Source organism: Sorex fumeus, unplaced genomic scaffold (assembly GCF_029834395.1).
Source record: "Sorex fumeus unplaced genomic scaffold, SorFum_2.1 ptg000058l, whole genome shotgun sequence".
Lineage (NCBI taxonomy): Eukaryota > Metazoa > Chordata > Mammalia > Eulipotyphla > Soricidae > Sorex > Sorex fumeus.
The window spans coordinates 18,099,931-18,124,172 of NW_026606115.1; the positions used below are offsets into that span (position 1 = coordinate 18,099,931).

Below are 24,242 nucleotides of genomic sequence, written 5' to 3' on the forward strand. Positions count from 1 at the left end.
CAGTTGTTTTAAATATTTAGCTGTTCCCTCATTAAGTGCATATACATTTAAGAGTGTGATTTCTTCCTGTTGTATGTATCCCTTGATGAAGCGATAATAGCCGTCACTGTCCCTTCTAGTCTTTTTCAATGTGAAATTAATGTTGTCGGATACTAGTATGGCCACCCCAGCTTTTTTGCAGGAGCTGTTTGCTTGCACGATTGTTTTCCATCCTTTGACTTTGAGTCTGTGTTTGCTCTGAGTGTTGAGATGAGTTTCTTGTAGGCAGCAGAATGTTGGGTTCTGTCTCTGTATCCATTTTGCCACTCTGTGTCTCTTAAATGGTGAATTTAGACCGTTGACATTGAGATAGAGTATGGTTATGGGGTTTTGTGTCATGTTTCTGTGCGGGTGTGTTGTGGTTGTAGGGTTTGTCTTGTCTTATAGTAGCTCCTTTAGGCCTTGCTTTAGGTTTGGTTTTGAGTCTATGAAGTTCCTGAGCTGCTCTTTATCTAAAAAATAGTGTAGCGTTCCTTCCATTTTGAGTGAGAGTTTAGCCGGACAGAGTATTCTTGGTGAAGCATTCATTTCAGTGAGTTTTTTCACTATATCTCGCTACTGCCTTCGGGCTTGTAGGGTTTCCTCTGATAGGTCTGCTGTGAATCTCAGGGGTGCTCCTTTGCATGTGATTTCCTTTTTTGCCCTTGTTGCTTGCAGTATTGTGTCTCTATCAGCAGCATGGATCATTCTAACTCTAATATGTCTTGGAGTGTTTCTGTTGGGGTCTCTTTTAGCTGGCACCTTTCGGGCTTCTTGAATCTGAATGGCTGCATTGTGGAGCTCTGGGAATTTTTCAGTGATGATATGTTTAACCATGTTTTTTTCGTTGGTATTGTTTCCCTGAGCTTCTGGTAGTCCAATGATTCTAATGTTGTTTCTTTTGTAATCGTCTCCTAGGACTCTGATTCTCCGTAGAGCTATTTTGATGTCCTTTGCCACTGTTTGTTGTTGCGTGTTGGCTTGGTGCAGCTGATCTTCAGCTCACTGATTCTTTCCTCAGCTGTAGTCATTCTATTTTTGAGGGCACAGAGTGAGTTTTTGGCTTCATCCATGGAATCTGTGATCCGTGCCATTTCTGTGCAAAGCTTTCCAATTTCGGCTCATTTCTTGCTGTATTTTGTCGATTGTGCGATCGATTGTTTCTTTCATGTCTTCTTTCAATTTAGCGGATATTTGTCTGTCTCATCAAGTTGATTGAACATCTTAATGACTTCATATCTGAATTCCTTGTCAGAGAGGTCCCTAAGGTGGCTAGCACCTACTGAGGCTTCTGGACTTATTTCCTGGTCGTCTCCCTGTGGCGGGGATTTGCATTGTTTCTTCATGTTGTTAAAAATATGGAATGCTTCACGAATTTGCGTGTCATCCTTGCGCAGGGGCCATGCTAATCTTCTCTGTATCGTTCCAATTTTAGTATATGTGCTGCCGAAGCGAGCACGAAAGTTGAAATTTTTTTTCCTCAAGGAAAGGATGTCACTTTTTCCACTATTGCTTAATATAGTTTTGAAATCTCTAGTCATAGCAATCAGGCGAGAAAAGAAAATCAGAGGCATCCAAGTTGGAAAAGAAATTAAACTATCATTATTTGAAGATGACATATTATACATAGACGACCATAAATATTCTACTAAAAATTTCCTAGAAACAATAAAACAACAGAGCAAAGTAGCAGGCTCTTAAATCAATGCACAAAATCAGTTGCACTTCTATATGCAAAGCACAACTACAAGAAAAAGGAATAAAAAACAACCCCATTTGAAAGTGTCCAAAATTATGTGTGTGGGAAAACATAACTATCATTATTGTTAATCACAGAAACACAATCAATAAAAATCATTAGAAAGAAAATAAAATAGTGTTCAAAATACTGAGGAATCAACTTTTAAAAGGGTATGACATCACTATTGAAGTGAATAGAAGAGGACACCTGGAAATAGAAAAACATTTTATGTTCATGTATTGGAAGAATTAACATTGTCAAAATGACCTTTCTACCCAAAGTATTATACAGATTCAATTTAATATCTATCAGAATTCCAATGAAATTAATAGAGGACTTAGAAAAATTCTAGTAAAATTTATGTGGAACCATAAATCTCCCCAAGTAATCAAAGCAATTCTGAGAAAAAAAGATGGGGAGTATTGGATTTCCTGATTTTAAATTATACAATAAGGCTATAGTAATAAAAACTGCGTGGTACTAAAATAAAGGCAGACTCTCAGATCAAAGGATTGGAATTAAGAGCCCAGAGATAGGCAATTAGATATACGGACATTTAATATATAACAAAGAAATCTGGGGATGAAGTGGAGCCAGAAAAAACTTTTCAACAAATGGTATAGCCTCTTGTATAGTCAAGAAGCAACAAGAAAAATGAAACTGATTCATATCTCACACTATAAACAAAAATCAACTCAAGGCAGGTTAAAGATCTCAAGATTATATCAGAATCCATAAAAACAAATTGAGAACAGGAGAAAATCTCAGGATATGAATATCAGAGGTGTTGTTAATGATCTGATTCTATGGGCAAAGAAAACAAAAACAAAAATAAAGAAATGGGTCTACATTAAACTAAAATGTTTTTGAGTTTTGGTTTGGTTTGGGGCTACACCCAGTGGTACTCAGGGCTTAATCCTGGCTCTGTTCTCAGGCATCACTTTTGGCTGTGCTTAAGGGACTATATGTAGAGTCGGGGATTGAACACGGGTCAGACTTAAACCAAAAAGCTTTTGCCTGATAGGCTAAAATAAAAAATACCCTATAAAAGAGAGAAAATATTTGTATGCCATACGTCAGATAAAAGGTTAATATCAAAGATAAATATAACACTCACAAAGTTCAACAAAAGCAAAAAAACAACAACCAGCCCCATCCAAACTGGAGAAAGGGGATGAACAGACATTTCCCTAGAGAGGATATATGGATAACTATCCAATATATAAAAAGTGTTCATTTCCACTATTTATCAAGGGAATGCAAATCAAAACAGCAATAATATATCATTTCACAGCAATAAGAATAGTACGTATCAAAAACACTGAAAACAACTAATGGTGGTGAGGATGTGATCAAAACAAATCTATCATACGCTGTTAGTGAGAATATTGCATGATTCAATCTTGATAAAAACATTATGGAGTTTCCTCAAAAAAAGAGACTAGAGCTGTAGTGATAAACACAGTGGTTAGTGTGCTTGCCTTGCGCATAGCTAGCCCAGGTTCTATTTTCGTACCACATAAGGTTCCTGAGCTCACCAGGAGTGATCCCTGAGCATAGAACCAGAAGTAAGCCCTTAGCACCACTCAATGTGACCCAGAAACAAACAAAAAAGTAATAGTAAGCCTTCCATATGGCCCAGTGATTCCACCTCTTATCATCTAACCCCAAACACAAAACTATTAATTTGAAAAAATGTGTACAGTTTATTTAATCGCATTACTTATTTAATTGCATTAGAATGCAGAAACTCAAAAGCCCAACAGCAAAGTAATGGACAACATTGTCATATACACAGATAATGGACTGTAATGAGCTGTAAGAAGAAATGAAATCTGGAAGTCAGGGTGTTAATAAAAATACAGAGTTTAAGACACATGCCTTGCATGCAGCCAGCCTGTGTGATCCCTCACATCATATGGTCTCCCAATAACTACATAATGTAGTGCTGTAGGCCCTTGAGCTGGTGGTCTGGGTACCACCATCCATAGCACCACAGCATCTGGGCAACATTGCAACCTTGAAATATACAGGCCATTTAATTGAACCACTGACCCAGTTGGATCAATAATCAATAGTAGGGAACCCCAGGCCTTTAGTGAGAACCTCTTTGGAGCCTTCTCCCAAATGAAAGGGAAAAGATGAAATCTTGTAGATTGCTGCAACTTGGATGGAACCAGAGGGTATCATGTTAAAGGAAATAAGTAAGAGGGAGAAGGACAAATACCAGATAGCCTCACTCAACTGCTGTATAAAGAGAAACAAATCAAGGGAATAGATAGTATCTATGATGACAAACCCTTGCCTTGGATTGCAAAATGTTTCTCCCCTTTTGTATGTAGTCTCTCTGCTTTCTTTTTTATGTTGCTTTTTTTTTTTTGTGGTTACATGCAGTGGTGTTCGGGGACTATTCCTGGCAAGTTGTTGGGGGTTGACCCTGGCAGTGCTCAGGGGACCGTGCAGTGACAGGGATGGAAGCAGGGACTTCTACACATGAGGCGTGTGCATTTCCTAATCCTTTAAGTTACCTCAATGGCCCTGATTTATTTTTGTTAAATTCTCCCTCCCCTCCTCTTCTCTTCCCTTACATGTGTAATTGGGGTTCCTAACTATCAGAGTTACTGGGACTGTACTCAGTGCACAGAGCAACCTGGGAGATAAAACTCATGACCTCATACTGGTAAGGGAGTAGGGACGTGCATTAAGCCACTGAGACATTCAATAGGTGCTTTTTCTGGTTTCTTGATGATGTCTGAAGGCACAAAGAGATTTCATTTTTATACATCCAAGTTATCTACTTTTTATTTGGCTGTGCTTTTGATATAATTAAGAACCATCGCATAATCCACAGGCCTATAGAATTATGTTTTCTCATAAGACATTTGCAGTTATAGCTCTTTAATTTGTTACTTTTTGCTTGGTATGGATTTTGGTTTGGCGACCAGACTTAGAGGGGCTCAGGGTTTAATCCTGGCTCTGTGCTCCAGGATCACTTCTGGCAGGGCTAGGGGATCACATGCTGTACCAGCTATTGAGCACTGGTCGGTATCATGCAAGGAAAGTGCCTTACCTGTGGTACTATATTCTGTCCCCCTTTTCTGTTTTGTTTTGAATTTTTGAGTTAATTTTTGTATAAGGCACGAGGTAGTGATCTAACTTTGTACTTTTGATGCGTACATACACTTGTTCCATTATCATTTATTTGAAAAGTTGCTCTTTCGTCTGTTTAATTGTGTAATCAAAAATAAATTGACTAGGGGCTGAAGAGATAGTACAGAGTTGAACAAACTGCCTTGCTTTCAGACAACTCTGGTTCAAGCCTTGGCTTCTGAGCAAAACCAAGAGTAAAACATGAGCACCACACTGGGTGCAGCCCTCCAAAAAAATAAAATATACTGACTAAATGTGAGAGTTTACAGTGCTATTGATCAATATGTCTATTCTTATTTCAATATCATGCTATTTTGTTTACTGTAGATTTATGGTACTTCTTGAAATTAGGAAGTGCAATGACCATGCCACTATGAACATACCTAATCTCATCTGAAATCAGGAAGTATGAATTATTCAATGCTATTATTTTATTTAAAAATGGATAATGGGGATCAATCAGTACATTCAGTTATCAAGAAAATTAGTCATGGGAGCCAGAGAGATAATGTAGCAGGAAATGCTCCTGCCTTGCATGCAGCCTACTTGGGTCCTATCCCTGCACTGCATATGGTTTCCTGAGCCCTGCCAGAAATGATCCCTAAACACAGCTAGGTGTGTTGGCAACAAAACCAAAAAAAAATAGTTATGGCGATATAATGCACAGTATAGTATGGTGACTACAGTAAAAATCATTGCATTGCATAATTAAAAGTTGCTAAGGTAAAAAGGTAAAGGCCCTCCCGTTGATCATCGATTTGCTCGAGCGGGCCCAGTAACGTCTCCATTGGAGACTTTGTTGTTACTGTGTCTGGCATATCGAATACTCTCAGTAGCTTGCCGGGCTCTCCGAGAGGGGCGGAGGAATCGAACTCGGGTCGGCCATGTTGGCCGCGTGTAAGGCGAACGCCCTACCTGCTGTGCTATCGCTCCACCCAAAAGTTGCTAAGAGAGAGGCCAAAATAATAAAGTGAGTAGGACATTTGCCTTGCACACAGCCAACTTGAGAACAATACCCCAGAAGTTCCTAGAGCCTGCGGCCTAAAAAATCTAAATGAAAGAGCTTTTTTAGGGTCTGAGAAATAGCACAACAGGCTGAAGCACATGTTTTGCATGCAGGTGGTCCAGTTTCCATCCCCAGCAACACATTGTCGACAGAGCACTACCAAGAACAACTCTAGTACAAGGCAGAAAGTAGCTTCCGGGATGTGGTCCCCCAAAATAAGCAAACAAGTAAAATAAACTGTTTTGACTATTCTATTGCATTTCAGTGTCAATTTTGGTATAGTCTGGTCAGTTTCCTTTCTTACTGATAGATATTCTGTGGTTTCTAATGGCATCTCATGCACATAATTTTAACATCACACCAATCATCAGTGTACCCACTCTCTTCTTCTAAGGACCCCAATACTCCACCCTCTCATACCCACCCCCAATTGAGCTGTGAGGATCAGTTTTCCCATTATGCTGTTTTTGGCACTTCATTGCTACTTTGCTATTTGTCTTTAAGTTTCACATATGAGAGAGACGATGTTGTGTCTATCCCTTTCCTTCTGACTGACTTCACTAGAAGCACGGTATCCTCTAATTCCGTCCAGTTTACTACAAATTGCATGATTTTATTCTTAGAGCTGCATAGTAATTCCACTTTGCATACTTACCACAACTTTTTAAAAAATTTTTATTAGTGAAACACCATGAGGTACAGTTGTAGATTTACAGATTTTTGTGCTTGGGTTTCAATTATACAATGATCAAGTACACAACCCTCCACTAGTGCCCATTTTCCACCACCACGGATCCCAGTATCCCTCCAACCCCCCACCCCCCTGTCCCACCCTGCCTCTGTGGCAGGGCATTCCCTTTTGTTCTCTCTCTCCTTTTAAGTAATGTTTGCCACAACTTTTTATCTATAGTTCTGTATTTGGGTTGTTCACATATCTTAGCTACTGTCCTAAGTACAAAGATGAACATAAGTGTGCAGATGTCCTTTCAAATTAATGTTTTTGCATTTTGGGGGCTAGATTCCTGTAAAAATGATACTGCTGTGTTGTGGTCGTTGTAATCCTCTTTTTACCATAGGAAAAATAGGATAGATCTCCATAATATAGACCTCCATATTGCTTTTCATAGAGGCTGAACCAGAGGATATTCGCACTAACACTTGATAAGGGTTCCTTTCTCATCAGGTCCCACCAACTCTGGCTGTTTCCATAGTCTGGTCAGTTTCCACCAAAAAAGCTTGCTAGGATTTTGATTGTGTTGATTCTATAGAGGAGTTTTGAGGAAAATATTTAACTATATTGTTTTGTAGCACTATAGCACTGCCCCCCCCCATTGTTCATCGATTTGCTTGAGCAGGCACCAGTAACGTCTCCATTGTGAGACTTGTTACTGGTTTTGGCATATCGAATACACCACGAGGAGCTTGCCAGGCTCTGCTGTGCGGGCGAGGTACTCTCAGTAGCTTGCCGGGCTCTCCGAGAGGGACAGAGGAATTGAACCTGGGTCAGCTGCGTTGCAAGGCAAAAGCCCTACCCGTTGTGTTATCGCCACAACCCATCACTTAATCACTTAATCACTTAACTTCCCGTTAGTCGTCGATTTGCTCAAGCGGGCGCCAGTAACGTCTCCATTTGTCCCTGTCACGTGCTAGTGTAGCCCAATGGCATCTCTTCGCTCCGGGAACATGAAGGGCCTCAAACCGATCGTTCATGATCTTGACGAAGAAGTCTGACCATCTGGTAGGTGGGTGGCCACGCGGTCTTTTGACATCCCGTGGAATCCAGTCAGTAACAGCTCTAGTCCAACGGTCGTCTTTAAATCTCATTACGTGACCAGCCCATCTGATTTTCGACACCTTGGCAAATGAGACAACATCCCTGATCCTTGATGGTCGACGGATGCCACAACCCATATTGTTTCATAATCCGTAAAAACAATAGATCATTCATTTATTTAGTTCTCTAAGTTCTTCCAACAATGTATTGGAATTTGTGGAGTATGTTTGCCACTTTCTTAGATGTATTGCCTGCATGGTTTGTTCCATTTCATGCTATTAAAATGAAATTACTTTCTTAATTTTATTTTAAATTTTGATGCTAGCTACACACATGCAATTGATTTTGTATATTGATTTTATTCTGCACCTTTGCTGAAACTATTGCTGTGATATTTCTTTTTATGTGTATGAACACCTTAGGATTATTTTGTTTATTTTGGGGAACCACACCTGCCTATGCTCAGGTCCGACTTAGCCTGGTGGTTCTTTGCAGTCCAAATTCAGTGCTGGGAATTGAACTTGGATGAGCTGCATGCAAAGCAAGTGTGTTAACCACTGTTTTATCTATTTGGTCTTTCTTAGGACTTTTTAATATACAAGAGCATGCCACCTGAAATATATTTTTTTGCTTATTCCTTTCCAACCAATATTGTAGTCTTGATTGCATTTTGGGTGGGGGGGGGTCATAGCCAGCAGTGCTCAGGAGCTATTCCCAATCCCTGATTCCAGGGATACTCCCCCAGGGATAGAACCCTGGCCTTCTGTATGTAAAGCACACTCTCCATACCTTTGAGTTACCTTTCTGTACCACATCTTGACTAATTGTTCTAGTTGAGAACCTTCAATGCAATATTAAGTAGATAAGTCTATTTCCTAGTGTTAGTGTGAAAGTTTTAAGTCCTTCACCATTGAATATGAAGATAGCTGTGGAGTCTTTCATAGATGCCCTATCACAGTAAGGAAACCCCATTCTATTTCTAGTTTGTTGATTATCTGAATTTTTAAAATGCTTCTTTCTGACTGTTGATCAAATCATGAATTTTGATCTTTGGTATAATAAGTATGACTTTTGAGGTGTATGTTAAATTACAAATCTACAGCGTAAGGTGCTTTCCTTTCACATGACTGACCTGGTTCAATCCCTGGCATCCCATATGGTTCCCCAAGCACAGCCAGGAGTAATCCCTCAGCACTGCTGGGTGTAGCCTCCAAACAAACCTGAAAAATCATAATAAAAACTACTAGAGTAGTTGTCTAGTCAAAACAAATGAAATTTTATTTTTAGCCCTTTCTTTTGGGGGAAGGGTCTGGAGGTTGGATATACTAAGCAATGCTCAAAGGCTGCACCCAGCAGTGCTCAGTGGATCTTGTGGTGCAAGGGGTTGAGCCCAGGTCTCGGGAATGCAAAGCATGCATTCCAGCCCCTTGGGCTATCTCTCTGGCATGAAATTTTCTTTACTTAACCAAAAGCATGTTTCACAAGATATTGTTAAATGTTTTTTTTTCCAGAACCTAAGAAAAGTAAGCAAACTTAGCATGCACTAGGAGTGGTTAGAGAGATGTATCAAGGTAATTCTCTAGATACACCCTGTAAAAAAAAACCCACAGATTTTAATTCTATGGTTCTAACAGTCTTTTTTTTCTATTTAAGACTACTGCAGAGGGAAGATTTAAAAAAAGATTTTTGAGTGCCAGAGAGACTTGTATGGCTGACTCAGGCTTGATTCTGTACATCTTAAACTAACCCCCGAGTCCCGCCAGGAGTGATCACTAAGTGTAGAGCCAGGAGTAAGTCCTGAGCACCGCTGAGTATGGCTCAAAAACAGTATATTTGGGGGGAGTGTTCCCAAGCAACACTTCATTACCAGGCATGAGTACTGAAATATCTGCCCTGCACAAAGTGGCTGGATATAACTGGCGGTAGACTCTGGAGCCCTGAGCACCATTTAAAAAGGCCTTGCCAAAATAAAGAGTAAAAGAGTAAATAACATTCTATTATAGAACTCCTAGTGAGTGTCCTGTAAATAATAGTCACTGCATCAAAATAGACTTTCCTTTTCCTCTCCTATTGAGGAAAGTATATAACTGGTCAGAGAGGATGACCTCAGGTCCCATGGTGAACGGTGTGGCCAGCAAGGTGATTAGAACATGGAGAACAGCAAGATGATTGGAGCTCACTTTCTAAATGGAAGGCCGTGAACCTTGAAGAGAATATCTTAGCTTCTGAAGGGAGTAATTTCATTCCTTTACACAAGGGTGAAATTAAGAAAAACTATTTGGTAGTTAAGATTCTCAACTGCCTGTTAACAAGCTGGCTTAAAGGATATAATATCCCTCTAGCACTCCAGGGAGTAATGCTACTCCCTCAAGCACAGAACTGGGAGTAACTTCCAGCACTGATGGGTGTGGCCAAAAACAAAGACACGAAATTGGAGCCAGAATATAGTTTAATGGGCTGCAGTAAAAACTTTGCATGCAGGAGTCCCGAGGCCCATGCCTGGCACCACAGAGTTCCCTGAACACAACTAGGAATGATGACCTCAAGCTCAGAACTGAGAGTACCATAAAGCCCTGAGCACATTAGGTTGGGCCCCAGAACAAATCAAAACAAATGGATCAAATAATGCATCATCTCATGTAGTAGTACATCCAGATGTAGTGTCAATGTAGGTTAGTTTATTCAGCAACTAGATAATTTAACAAAGAAGGACACTTCTTCGTATGTGTCTTCTTTGGTGTCTCCATCATCCAAAGCAAAGTTTCCCAAACTTATTTGGTAACTAGACCCCTTTCAGAAAAGTACTCTCTCACCGATGCTTTTTAGATACTCTTCCTCTTCCTTCATCCTCCATGTTCTTCCACACCCTGAAGTGTCCGTGTGGTGCCAGATGGTGAGAGATAGCTCGAAGGGCTAAAGCACATGTATGGGAGGCAGATATCCTAAGTTCATGGCCCTAAATGCCCTGTCTGGCACTGCCACGTATAGCCCTGGCCCGCAGCACCCTTTTTCCTGAGCACTGAACCATCTGGCCCACACCACTAGTGGCAACCAGGCCTCTTGAGCACTGCTTGAAAGGCCACCTCCAGAAAGAGATGTAATGTGGGGAAAACACGTAAGTGTTTAAGTGCCTAGGGTTTTGAATGTTGTTTGATACTGCAGTATAATCTAATCTATGTTGAATAACAACAGGAAAAAAAGGAAAAGTGCTATGAACTCTGTGGAGAGGATGGAGAGAAGGGTAAATGAGAGAATAAATGAGTAGAGTCCTCATTGATGAAAGCAGAAGGTTAATGGAGTCTTTCTCTATGAAAGTAAATAATAAAAGCAGCCAGATTATTTAGAGACATGTAGAAAACTACCAGAAAAGAAAAACAAAAATATCTTGTTATTGCTCAGTGACTCGGCCTAGAATAGGAAGAGGTGGGGCAGGAGGACATTGCTTTCATTATTAACTCTTTCAGATTTCTTTTTCTGTTTTAAAAGAATGTGCTTGGACAAGAGAGAGAGTACAGAGTTAAGTTTCTTTCCTTGCATACAGCCAAAATCAGTTCCGTCCTTGGCACCACATAGTGTTTGTCCCCTGAGCACCTCCAAGAGTGATTCCTGCACATGGAGCCATGAGTAAGTCCGGAGAACTGCCTGCTATGGCCCCACCCCACATCACAAAGTTAAAAAAAAATGTGCAATGTTTTGTAGGCAGTAAGGTTGCCATTTTGATCAATGGCACTGCAAAACACAAATATTATTTTTTTCCTTTTTTTTTATTAGTGAAACACCATGAGGTACAGTTGTAGATTTACAAATTTTTGTGCTTGGATCTCGGTCATACCACGATCAAATACCCATCCCTCCACCAGTGCCCATTTTCCACCACCAGGATAATATCCCTCCCCCCCATCCCCCCATCCTCCCCTGCCACTGTGGCAGGGCATTCCCCCTTGTTCTCTCTCTCCTTTTGGGTGTTGTGATCAGCAAAAGAGGCATTGAGTGGTGAACATGTTCAGTCCAGTCTACTTTCAACCTGCATCTCCCCTCCTGGGAGGATCCTCCAAACACCCTCCACTTGGTGTTGCCCTTTCTATCTGAATTGTCCTTTCCCCTAGAATACCCGGCTGGCCTCTAAGTTATGGAGTAATTCTCCTGGTGCTGATCTCAGCTATTCTTGGGTATTAATCTCATATTTTGTTACTTTATATCCCCCAGATGAATGCAATCTTTCTATGTCTATCCCTCTCTTCCTGACTCATTTCACTTAGCATGATACTTTCCATATTGTACCACTTGTATGTAAAGTTCATGACTTCATCTTTTCTAAGAGCTACATAGTACTCCATTGAAAACACAAATATTATTAATAATAACATAATAACATAAAGGGATGGCTCAAATCTCATCCTTTGCGTGTGTAAGCTGTTTCGCTTTTGGTCCCTACCACATAGTCCCCTTGTGCATGAAGCCAGAAATGCAACCCATAACAAGACCACATATGGATAAGCCCCTCCCAATATTAAACAAATATGTTTGTATTTGGAGGCCATTTGATTTTTTTCATTTATTTGATGCAATTTTAATGCAAATAATCACTTCAGATCACCCCCCAACTCTGTCCTAAAATCCAATGGAAATCTTCCTAAAAGGGAAATTATGCATAGTGTGGCTCAAATCTTAACATCCCTGATTGACTCCTGAAGAACACCATGACACTTTTGACCATATGATGCCAAAACGGGTAATCTAAAAAAGAGCTTCAGAACTAATAACATAACAAAAGGATGTTTTTGTTTCTGAGATTTTATAACTTTTCCGAGAGAAAAATACCTCAAGAACATTGCAGCTCAGCAAGTCAGGCGATTTAAGGTTACGAAATAGGCTATTTCAGACCTGGCAAGCCCTGTTTAATTGACTTTGAGGGGCTAGAGCAGCTGAATTTTCACTGGCAGATTTCTCTTCCAGCACAGGCCTCAGTCTGTTTTCCAGTCTCCTCTCCCAGCATCAATGTTGTCCTGAAATTCATCTCATATCTGGCCCCAAGCCCAGCCCTGGCCATACTGCTTGCCTTCTTTAAATTCTAGGTCCCAGGGGCTGGAATGATAGCACAGCGAGTAGGGCATTTGCCTTGCATGTGGCCAACTCGGTTTCAATTTCCAGAATCCCATATGGTCCCCTGAGCACAGACAGGAGTAATACCTGAGTGCGTGAACCAGGAGTAACCCCTGTGCATCGCTGAGTATGACCCAAAACGCAATAAATAAATAAATAAATAAATAAAAATAAAGTCTAGGTCCCAATCTATGCTAATGACATGATAATCTAGGTGGGTCGCATTCAAGAATCTCAGTTTCTCACCCAAAAGGAGAGAGTAAAAGGGAATGCCCTGCCACAGAGGCGGGGTGGGGGGGAATGGGGTGGGGGTGTGGGGAGGGACACTGGGATCATTGGTGGTGGAGAATGGGCACTGGTGGAGGGATTGATACTCCATCATTGTATAAGTGAAATGCAAGCACGAAAGTTTGTAAGTCACAACTGTACCTCATGGTATTTCACTAATAAAAATTTTTAAAATGACATCTTACAGATTTGGTAAAGCAACAAAATTTAATATATTATTCCAGGGTAAAAAAGAATCTCAGTTTTTGTTTTTCTGCCAAATTATTTTGTGGTCATACCAGGTGATTCTCAGGGGTTACTCCTAGATGTACACTCAGGAATTACTTCTGGCAGTGTTCAGGGGACTATCTGGGATCCCATAGATCAAACCCAGGTCAGCTGCCTGCAAGGCAAGTGCCCTACCCACTGTACTACCACTCTGGCCCTTATCACCAAAATGGTATCCAAATTCATAGATACATTCCTGACATTACCATAGCTACTAAAGAAACCATATGTTTTTCTGTTTATTTGCATAAAAGAAAAGATTCCCAGCATACAATATGGAGTTTTCCTTCAGTCATTTTCCCCCTTCCCTTCCTATTATGGTTGTCATTATAATTGTGATGACTGGTATTACCTACATGCTTGGTTGTGGTGTTCACTTGCTTATATGTGGTGTGCAAATATCTGCATATAGGAGTCATATATCTGCTGATAGTTCTCACACATTTTTACTTGCAGTGCTCACTGGGGATTGCAGACTTCCATTGCAGTGCTCACACATATCTGGCTTTGGTATATCAGAAACCTCACACTCTACTGCAGCGTGTGTGTTCCCCAACAACAGAAACACCTGGACATGTGGGTGGCACCAGGGATCAAACTCATTGTACTTGCAAGTCACTTTGTCACTGATTCAACCTTGAGTCCTCCTTTAGTAATTTTTCCTGTTCATCGTTGTCACAGATGAACTGGTGTCAGTAGTTTTCTCCAGGAACGAGTTGGATATGGTTCTCAGTGAGAATCAAAGATATAGCAATTCACTGTATTCAGCTTAACCAAATTAACACTACTACCATCTCCCAAATTGAATTTTAAAAATCTCCAGAGTTGGAAATACAGTACAGTGATTAAAGTGCTTGTTTTGCACTCATCTTTGCACACAGGTTTAATCCCTGGCACTGTAAAATCCCTGAGCCCTACCTGGAGTGATCCCTGAACACAGAGCCAGGAATAAGTCCTAAGCAATGCCAGGTATTCCTGCCCCCAAAAGAAGTTCCAAGAAAAGAAGCAAAAGTACAAATATGTGAGAAAATTTAAGAATGTGCCCAGATACAAGGACACCTTAGCTCTTGATTACGAGGATCATAACAAGATAAACCCAACGGGACAGTTGTAGGCTCCAGGAACGTGGTCATCAAATCCAACTTTTTAAGTTTTCCTAAAAGTGGAACTGTGTTGTCTTTGGTTGACTTAGAGCTTATATATTTAGTCGAGTAGCTAAGAAACCTTTTATTAACAGTATGCTCTTAGGAAAATGTCATAGATTAAAAATGAAAAGTCCTAAATGAGGAGCTAGAAGAACTGGATTATTGAACATATGCAGGGCTCCAAAAGGCTGAATGCACTTTCTTCTCTAGTGCACATGAAACTGTTCTTCAAGATAGACCACTGGGACATAAATAAAAATGCATACATTTACAAATATAGAAAATCCTACAAATTATCTTCTTAGATAAGAATGCTGTGAAAGCAGAAATTAAACACAAAAGAAGATGGGAGAAAAGGTGAACTTGATCAAATTTTGGTGGATAATGAGTAACTGTCATTCCTAATTAAGAACAGGATAAGGTAAAGGTAAAGGTAAAGGCCCTCCCGTTGATCGTCGATTTGCTTGAGCGGGCCCAGTAACATCTCCATTGGAGACTTTGTTGTTACTGTGTCTGGCATATCGAATACTCTCGGTAGCTTGCCGGGCTCTCCAAGAGGGGCGGAGGAATCGAACTCGGGTCGGCCATGTTGGCCGCGTGTAAGGCGAACGCCCTACCCGCTGTGCTATCGCTCCAGCCCAAGAACAGGATATCAAAGATATTTTATATATATATACATATATACATACATATATAAATGTATGTAAAATTTTACACAAATATATGTAAAATCAGGGTTATATGTAACCTTTATATATAATCAGGGTTAAAGCACAAGTACAATTAATGCATTCTCTCATAATCTCTATAATTTCAAAATAATAAATTTAGGAATCAAGTCTAAAGTATGGAACTCGATATGTTGTATTTTTTAAGTAAAAAAAAGTCCCTATACATACTGTCACACACAAGTAGCTCTATTAAAAAAAATCTCTGTTGTAAGAAGGAAGGTGCCTGCCACAGAGGCAGGGGGTGGGATGATGTGGTGGGATGATGTGGGGGTGGAGGGATGGATACTGGGGACATTGGTGGTGGAAAATGCGCACTGTTGGAGGAATGGGTGTTTGATAATCATTTGAATGAAACTCAATCATAAAAGCTTTGTAACTGTATCTCACAATGATTCAATAAAAAAGAAAGAAAAGACATGAGGAAATGGAAAAATATCTCTCTCTGGAATCAATCATAAATTTGACCTAAATTAAAATAATATTTCATTAGCCAAAATCTCATTTAAACTTTATTTTTTGCTTTGTTTTGGGCCATACCCACCAATGCTCAGAGATTACTCTTGTTTCTGCACAAAGGAATTACTCCTGGTGGTGATCAGGCGACTATATGGAATACAGGGGATGGAACCCAGGTCAGCTGCATGCAAGTCAAACACCTTACTCACTGTACTATCTAGCCTCTAAATTTCAATCTTAAGCTTTAGATGGACTTTAACTTCAACACTTTCATATTCTAAGTCCATTTCTAAATGCCTTTCCAGAGGGCCCAGTTTGATGATAGCTCAGAAAACCTGTGCTCATGCTTTGTATGCTGAAAGCCTGCTCTAGAGAGCACTGCCTGGAGCAACCTCCCAGAATGGAGCTGTGAGTAGCCGCTGAGTACTGCTGGATCTGATCCCAAAAACAAAGCCAAAATTCCCTTAGAATTTTAACTAATGCCCTTTCATGTTTACTTAATTTTCTTACAATGATCAAGGACCTTAAAATGATTAAATCAGAAGCTAGAGAGATAGTACAGCAGGTAACGTGCTTGCCTTGCACACAGCAGATCAGAGTTTGATCCCTGGCACCATCTATGTTCTTCTGAATCTGCCAATAATGATCCCTGAGTGCAATATCAGGAGTAAGCCCTAAATATGCCCGGGTATATCACAAAAAAAGCAAATAAAAATGACTTGATGGGGTGGGGGGCATAGAGATAGTTCAAGAGTGAGGGATGTATGCCCTACATATGCAAGAACCCAAGTTCCAATCTCTGTCCATCCTGATTGGCCAAGTATCAGGAATGGTCCTTGTAGTCCACTTGTGCACTAGTTGTCCAAAATGATGTTCTCAATTTTAGTATAGTTTTCAAAAATAGAAATTACTTCCTCCCTTTTTATTATTTTGAAGTGCTTTCCAAATTACAGCAAGAAAAACATTCCTGCAGTACTAGATTGAAATACAGACTTTAACAGCCCACTCTTAAAGAGATTCTAACTCAGAAGATCTAGTGTGAGACCAGGAGCTGCTATTTAAAAAGTAACCAGCACCTCTCAGTGATCCAGAGCAAATCATCCAAAGACCACATTTGGAGAAAATACTGAGAAAATTCCTTCCTTTACCCAACACTGAATCAGTACTCTATTTTCCAGACATTTTATAAAATGCTATGACCACAACAATGCAAAAGACAGAGTGTGGGACTGGAGAGATAGAGGCAGTACAACAGATAGGATGCTTGCTTTGCACATGGCCCTGAGCACTGCTGGGTGTAGACCAAAAAATAAAAAGACACAGTGGAAGTTTGATTTTCAGAAATCAGTGTATCCCTAGTTTATGGCATGAACAGTGACTTGCTCACACTGTAAACATGCAATAAATATCTACTGAATGAGTTACCACATGACTTGAGCTGAATTATGGAAGTAGACAAATAATACAGGGCTAGAGAGATAGTATAGGTAGTAAGGTCTTTCATGTGGCTATCTCTATTTCTTTTAAAATAATTTTTATTGAAGGGTTGGCATAATAGTGTAGGGCGTTTGCCTTGCTCACAGACGACCCAGGTTCAATTCCCAGCATCCCATATGGTCCCCTGAGCACCTCCAGGATTAACTCCTGAGTGCAGAGTCAGGTGTAATCCCTGTGCATCGTCAGGAGTGACCCAAAAAGCAAAATAATAATAATTTTTATTGAATCACTGTGATAGACCCTTACAAAGCTATTCATGATTAGGTTTTAGTCATAGTTTTCCAACACCCAGACCTCGATCAGTGACATTTCCCAACACCATCAGTGTCCCCAGTTTCCTTCCAATCACCCCACCCCCACCTCCCAGCTTGCCTCTCTCTCACTAGCTCTATTTCTATACCTAACACTGCATATGATGCCCCCAAGCAGAGCCAGGAGTGATCTCTGAGCACAGAGCAAAGACTAAGCCCTGAGCACGGCCAAGTGTTCCAAAAATCCCCCCACCTTAAAATAAAAGAAAAAGAAAAAAGCAATGTGATTAATACAAAGTTATAGACATATATGGAGGAAAATAAGAAGGTAAGTAAACTTACTGGGGTCAGTTTACTTCCTAATGGCTTGGTATGGTGTGCACTTACCAGGGGAAGTAGCAGTGATTCAACTTGGTGACATAAGACAGGGCTTTCAGAAGAGAGCTACTTGCAATGACTCTTAAATGAAGAGGAGGAGTGTCTGTGTGCGTTTTGTATGTGTATGTGTGTGTGAAAGAGAGAGAGGAGAGATGAGGATGTGGAAAAAAAACAATAATTTGATTCACCATGACTGTTGTTAATGTTAAGGTTTCATGCAGTGTCCCAACCCCACACCCTCCACATAAGTAGGGACTTAGAGATTTAGAAAAGGAATCAGCAAGAAAAAATTTGCAAAGGCAGAGCACAGTCAATGAAAAATAAAAGCACAGAAAACTACAACGGAAGCCCCCTCCCCCCAAAAAACAGTTGTAAACCGCAGTGCTGTACAATTTAAATCAATGAAAATGGGGGAGAGGGAGCGGGCTGCCTATTTAGATGTCATTTGAAGAGCAGTGGGAAGCCCATGACCCAAAAATCATCTTCCTGACAGCCTGTCCAAGATGGCTGAAAAACTGCCACTGGAAACTCGTTATTTTGAGTCACTGACACATTCAAATTCCACTGTTAAAAAATAAATCTCCCCGCAGACCTCATTTCCTTTTCCCACTTTCCTTTTCTTTCTTTCTTTTTATCTTTTCTTATTTTGGATTCTGATTGCTAAATGGGCAGAAAAGACAATGTGACAACTATCGTGGATTTCATTTCATTCAGGCCTTGGATGTTTCCCATAATTTTCTTGTTGATGAGAAGGCAAAATATAGGCTAGATGCTCCAGCTGTTTGTTGAGATTAGTCTGTAACTAGTTAACAAACGAATGCTTTGGTGTCAGACTAGAAGGGAAGTTCTAGCAGTAAGCCAACGATTTCCATTCTTGGCAGAATCTTGCTCAGCTCATTTATAACTTTGGCTAACTACAAATAAGATCTTTTAAAATGGCCAGAACAGTCCAATGATGGAATGGGCTGCCTTGGGGCGTATTGAGCAGTAGGGACTGAGGAATTCAAGCCAGTCTTGGAGAACCCCTTGCATCGGAGTCAAGCAGTGGTGAGGCCCCTTTTAGTACATGCACTGATCTGAGTAAAGCATGAATTTAAAAATAAAAAGACCTCAGTTCAAATCTCAACCTCATCATTGTTTAACCATGCTGATTTCCATTTCCCCATGTTAAAATAATTACCTTTCAAAAAATGCAGTGATGTCCTACGTAAAAAGCAACTGCCACAGTGCTTGGCACACCATAGGTGTACAATGAACAGCAGGTAACAAACAGATCATTCCATTTTGGGAGATTCTGTGACTCGGGATGAGACATGTAAATTCGTATAAAATCTGCAGGTGACACAAAAGGTCAGAGAGACTTTGAAATGCTCTGGCTAGGCTTGGACGCTGTTGAATCCAAACTGACAAGGTGATGAATAATACTTCATAAATTTTAGATTCAGCACATGGCAAAGGCACTGAGTTAGTGATCTGGAAAGAGCACAGATTTGGGAGCCATGTTTTGTAATAGAAAAACTTCATATTTCATTTATTTCTTCACTCATTGCCTCACCCATTCACTAAACATGAAAAGAATACTGTGCCAAATTCTGAGGAAACAAACGAAGAGAAGATGCAGCCCCTACTGTCAAGAAATTCACAATCTGAGATGACAGAAAATGTAAATAATCAATTATAACATGTAATTCTCCTACTCACAAAAGCATGTACTAGGTCCAGAAGCAGCACAGAAAAGGGAGGGAAACTATAGAGGGTAAAATGAAGGAGAGCTGACATTTTAGAGTTTCTGATCCCCAAACCTTTTGAAATATGGGTCACGATCACGATCATCCTGTTGTTCGTCGATTGCCTCAAGCAGGCACCAGTAACATCTCCTTCTTTCTAGCCCTGAGATTTTAAAAGAGCCATATTCAATGCCCTTTCAGGGTTAAGAGAATGAGACCCATCATTGTTACTGGTATTTGGCATATTGAGTACGACATGGGAAGTTTGCGAGATTCTGCCGTGAAATATGGGTACAGGGTATTTATTGATTTTTGATTAACCAATCCAGATATACAATATAAAAGACAAAATGTAGAAATGAACTAAGTAAATCTTCCCACCCACCTTGTATCCCGGCCATCCAGTTTTCTATAGACATAAATCACTATCACCAGTATCTTGTATTACCTCTCCAGACATACTCAGAGTCTACTTTGGAAAACAGAATAAGGGTTTGGCTGGAAGCAGAGAGATCGTTCTAGGCAGAGAAAATGGTAAGTTCCAAGCATGGAGGTAGAAAGGGATTTCAGTTTGACATAATTTGGGCTGGAGGATCAGGAGAGTCTTAGTGGAGTGAAGAACGAAATGGTAAGCTGAGCCAGGTCATGAGAGGCCTGGGAAGTCAAGTGGAGCAGCTTGAACTCTTCCAGGAAACAGTGAGAAATCAGGAGAGGACTTGAAACGTGGGCGGATATTCTGACTTTCCTTATTAATACTCATTCTAGCATCAATATAGGGAACAGATGAAAGAGGAGTAGGCCAAGAGGAAAGGAACCCAGTTGAGTAGTTAATTAGCTAGAAAATAAGATGGTAGAGATTGGGCTGAAGAAATAATGCAAGGGATAAAGTGCTTGCACTGAATGAGGCCCACCAGTCCAATCTCTAGCACTACATATGGCTCCCTTAGTATTGCTAGGAATCCTGACCACAGATCCAGGAGTAAAGCCTGGACACTGCCAGATGTGGTTCAAACCATTTCTCCCCAAAGAGATGATGATAATCTGGACTAACACTTAATAATATTTCCCTTTGGCTTTTGGGCTATATCCTGCATTGCCCAGGACTAATTCCTGTTTGTTTGCTTACTCTTATGGTGTTCTGGGGACTACATGTGGTGCTGGAGACTGAACTAAGCTGTATACAAGGTGAGTCCTATCTTTCTGGCCCTAACATAGTGCACAAACATAAAGACAACCCAGATAAAGACTCAGAAGAGAGATTAACAGATCTTGACAACAGGGTTAATGAAGAATATAGGATGGCCCCCAAGCTTTAAACATAGTCAACAGTGTGGCTAGGATTCTGAATCAATAAAATGTGCGGCTCATGGGAATGTATACTGTTACTGTCCTCCCATTGTTCATCGATTTGCTCGAGTGGGCCCAGTAACATTGTGAGACTTGTTACTGTGTTTGGCATATCAAATACATCACGGGGAGCTTCCTAGGCTTTGCCGTGCAGGCAAGATACTCTCAGAAGCTTGCCAGGCTCTCCGAGAGGGGCAGAGGAATTGAACTTGAGTCGGTCAGGTTGACCACAAGGAAAGTAAATGCCCTACCCACTGTGCTATTGCTCCAGCCACAATTTGAATATTTATAACATAATTTTTGGGTCATACAATACAGGCAAACATGTCCAGGTAGCTGACGAGAGGTGCACATATCTATCCACCTCTCCATCATGTAGAGCCAGACCATGGGTTTGTGTGGGCCTTATATAACCCACAGGCCAAGTATTCTCCAGCACTGATCCAATGGAATGGTATAAAATGAGAAAAATATGGGAAAGACTAGTATTTAGTGTTACAGAGGGAGAGTCCACCAAGAAACAAGAAAAAGATAGCCAGAAAATAATCAGGAAAATCAGGGGAGTAACAGTCATAAAAAGGGTGAGAAGCGGGCACGTTCAAAAGTAGCACGAGGATAGAAGTGGATGACAAACAACCAATCATATGAAGTGCAGCAGCAAGAGATCCAATAATAGAGAGACTTATAAGTGTTCATTATATTTGGCAATCAGCACGTCATTGGTTTCCTTAATAAAAGCAGGAACTGTCGAGTTCTGGGCTCAAAAGAACTTGACTGGAGAGACAAAAGCCAAGTTTTGAAAGGAAGGTAAGGGATAAGAGCTAAGTTTTGAAAGGGATACAGTGAATGCAGACTACTCTTTTGAAAAGTATTCATGATAATATATAGAGAGAAATGGGGTGAGTACAAGTTGAGAATAGAGTTGATTGAGTCTTGTTTTTTTTTTCTTCAGTGGGAGAAAGAAAGGGGAGCATATCGAAATTACAATGGAAAACAGTCAATAAAAAGGAAAAATAAGGACTGTAGAGATATTGTATGTGCTAAGGCACATGTCTTTCATGCTGACCACCTGATTTGACTACCTGCTCCACATGGTCCCTTAAGGAACATATTTAACTGAGAATAAACCAGACGGGCCTTCAGGTCTCCTGAACATGCATGGGAGGCCTCTCAAAAGAGAAAAAAGGTTGGAATATAGATAATGGTGGGGATATCTAACAAAGAAAGGTCCCCAAAGAGGAAAGAAAAATATTGTTGTTAAACATAAGTAGATGGATTAGTCTTGAACTGGAGCATCTTGGTCTATTTCTTCAAGGAAAAATAGAAAGGTTTGTACGTGCAGTGTGGGGTGAAGGCAAGAAAATGAAAGCTAGTATCTGATAGCCAAGAGTTGCATAATGGGAGTTGTGGTCATCTGCTGAGAATAATGTGGGCTATGGTAACAGGCTTGTGAAGTAGAGTAGAGGTGAAAATTATGGAAAGAATGAAGCCTGTAGATGGGTCATTTATAAGTACATTAAAGTTTTCAGGATGGTGGCCAGAAGACTCTAGGAGAGGTGCAAGGTCCTTAATAATAGACCCAAGTACTGTAGATAAGAGTTGGAGGGTTGAAAAAAGGACAGCTATACCAGCTCTTTGTCCCAGAGATAATCAAGAGTCCTTATCATTGAAATTTTGGAGAGGGGGCAGAGTAGCTGTTATGTATCTGACCTAAATTAATTGCTCAATAATTTAGAAGAACTGCCTAACTTAAAAATATCATTCATTGGGGGCTGGAGCAATAGCAAAGTGGGTAGGGCATTTGCCTTACACGCAGCCGACCTAGGTTTGATTCTCTGCATCCCATATGGTTTCCCGAGCACCACCAGGAGTAATTCCTGAGTGCATGAAGCAGGAGTAACTCCTGTTCATCGCCGGGTGTGACCCAAAAGCAAAAAAGAAAATATCATTCATTGATCTCACTCATGCATGGGACCTAAAGATATACAATGAGGTAACAACAAAAGGCCAAAGGCAACACAATGAAGAACTGAAGAACTGATCCAGACAATTAAGTTGGGGGGGGGGGGGTGGAGCTAGTTGAAAGGAAGTCCTTGGGGGAAGGAGTTGGGGTATACTGGAGATGGGTGTTGGAATTATGTGCATCACCACCAGTAACAATATTGTAAACCACAGAACTTCAACCAATAGAAATATTTTTGTTGTTATTTTGGCACCATAGCCAGTAGTGTTCAGGGATCACTCCTGGATGGGCTCAGGGAACCATACGGGATTCCGAGGACTAAGCCTGGATTGGCCGCTATTGCTCCAGCCCATAAAAATATATTTAATCATTTAAAAACATACTAGAAAATTTCAGGGAGTAATGATTCATACTTTTTTGTTTGTATAATGGGGCTAGAGATGTGGCTTAAATCAGGGAGCATGTGACTTACATGTGCAAATCCTTGGAGTCAGTCCCAGCATGGCATGGCTTCTTTGATGATGTGTTTATTCACATCGTATGCCTATGTTTTTTAACTGGTTTACTTGCTTTTTGTTGTTGATTTGCGTAAGTTCTCCATATTTTTTGGATGTCAGACCCCTGTATAAAGTCTGATGTGCAAAAAGCTTCCTTCCAATTGTTTGGTTGAATTTTTTGGCTTTTGTGGTAGTTGCTTTCATTATATGAAAACTTTTTAATTCTATGTAATACAATTTGGGTTTTGAGTTTTTTGGTTTTTGTTTTATTGCTGCTGAATTCTTTGGCTGTGGAGTAATTGAGTCTCCAAATACATCTCTGAACTTGAAACCTTGGAACCTATCATCTGTGTTTCCTTCTATGTATGATTTTTGACTAATAGGTAAATCTTTTGTGGATATTTTGGTCTTGAGGGTTACTTCTGGCTTGGTGCTCTGGGGGAACTCCCTGTCTTCAGATCATAAAGCATTGAAAAAATGTTGAACTCAGGGACTCCCTCATGCAAATAACATGGTTCAGTCATTTGGGTAATCCATTTTGAGTTATTTTTTGTGATGGTGACACATTTTTCTGACACCTTTTTTAAGTCAACAGGATTACAAAATTGCATTCAAAGATCATGGAATTAACAGTCTCCGTATACTGAGCACTGGTCAAACCACACATGAAGCAGTATATCCACTTCCCAAGTGCCACATTTTAAAGTGAACATTTGCAAACTCTAGTATATCTAGATAAGGTCAAAAATTCACTGAGAGGCAGGGAAATAACTCAATGGTTGAAGCACAAGATTTACATGCAGAGGCCTGGATTAGATCCCTATGACAACATGGTCTCACGAGTTCATTAGGAATGGCCCCCAAACACTGAGATAGGAGTAGACCATGAGCACCGCTAGTGTG

General features: G+C 40.4%; 1 non-coding gene across 1 annotated transcript; it reads right to left on the reverse strand.

Moving 5' to 3' along the window:
* Positions 1 to 1,370: 1,370 nt before the first annotated feature.
* On the reverse strand, positions 1,371 to 1,477 carry LOC130034336 (U6 spliceosomal RNA). Its single transcript, XR_008794102.1, has one exon. It is a non-coding gene; the product is annotated as a U6 spliceosomal RNA (small nuclear RNA).
* Between the last annotated feature and the right edge of the window lie 22,765 nt (positions 1,478 to 24,242).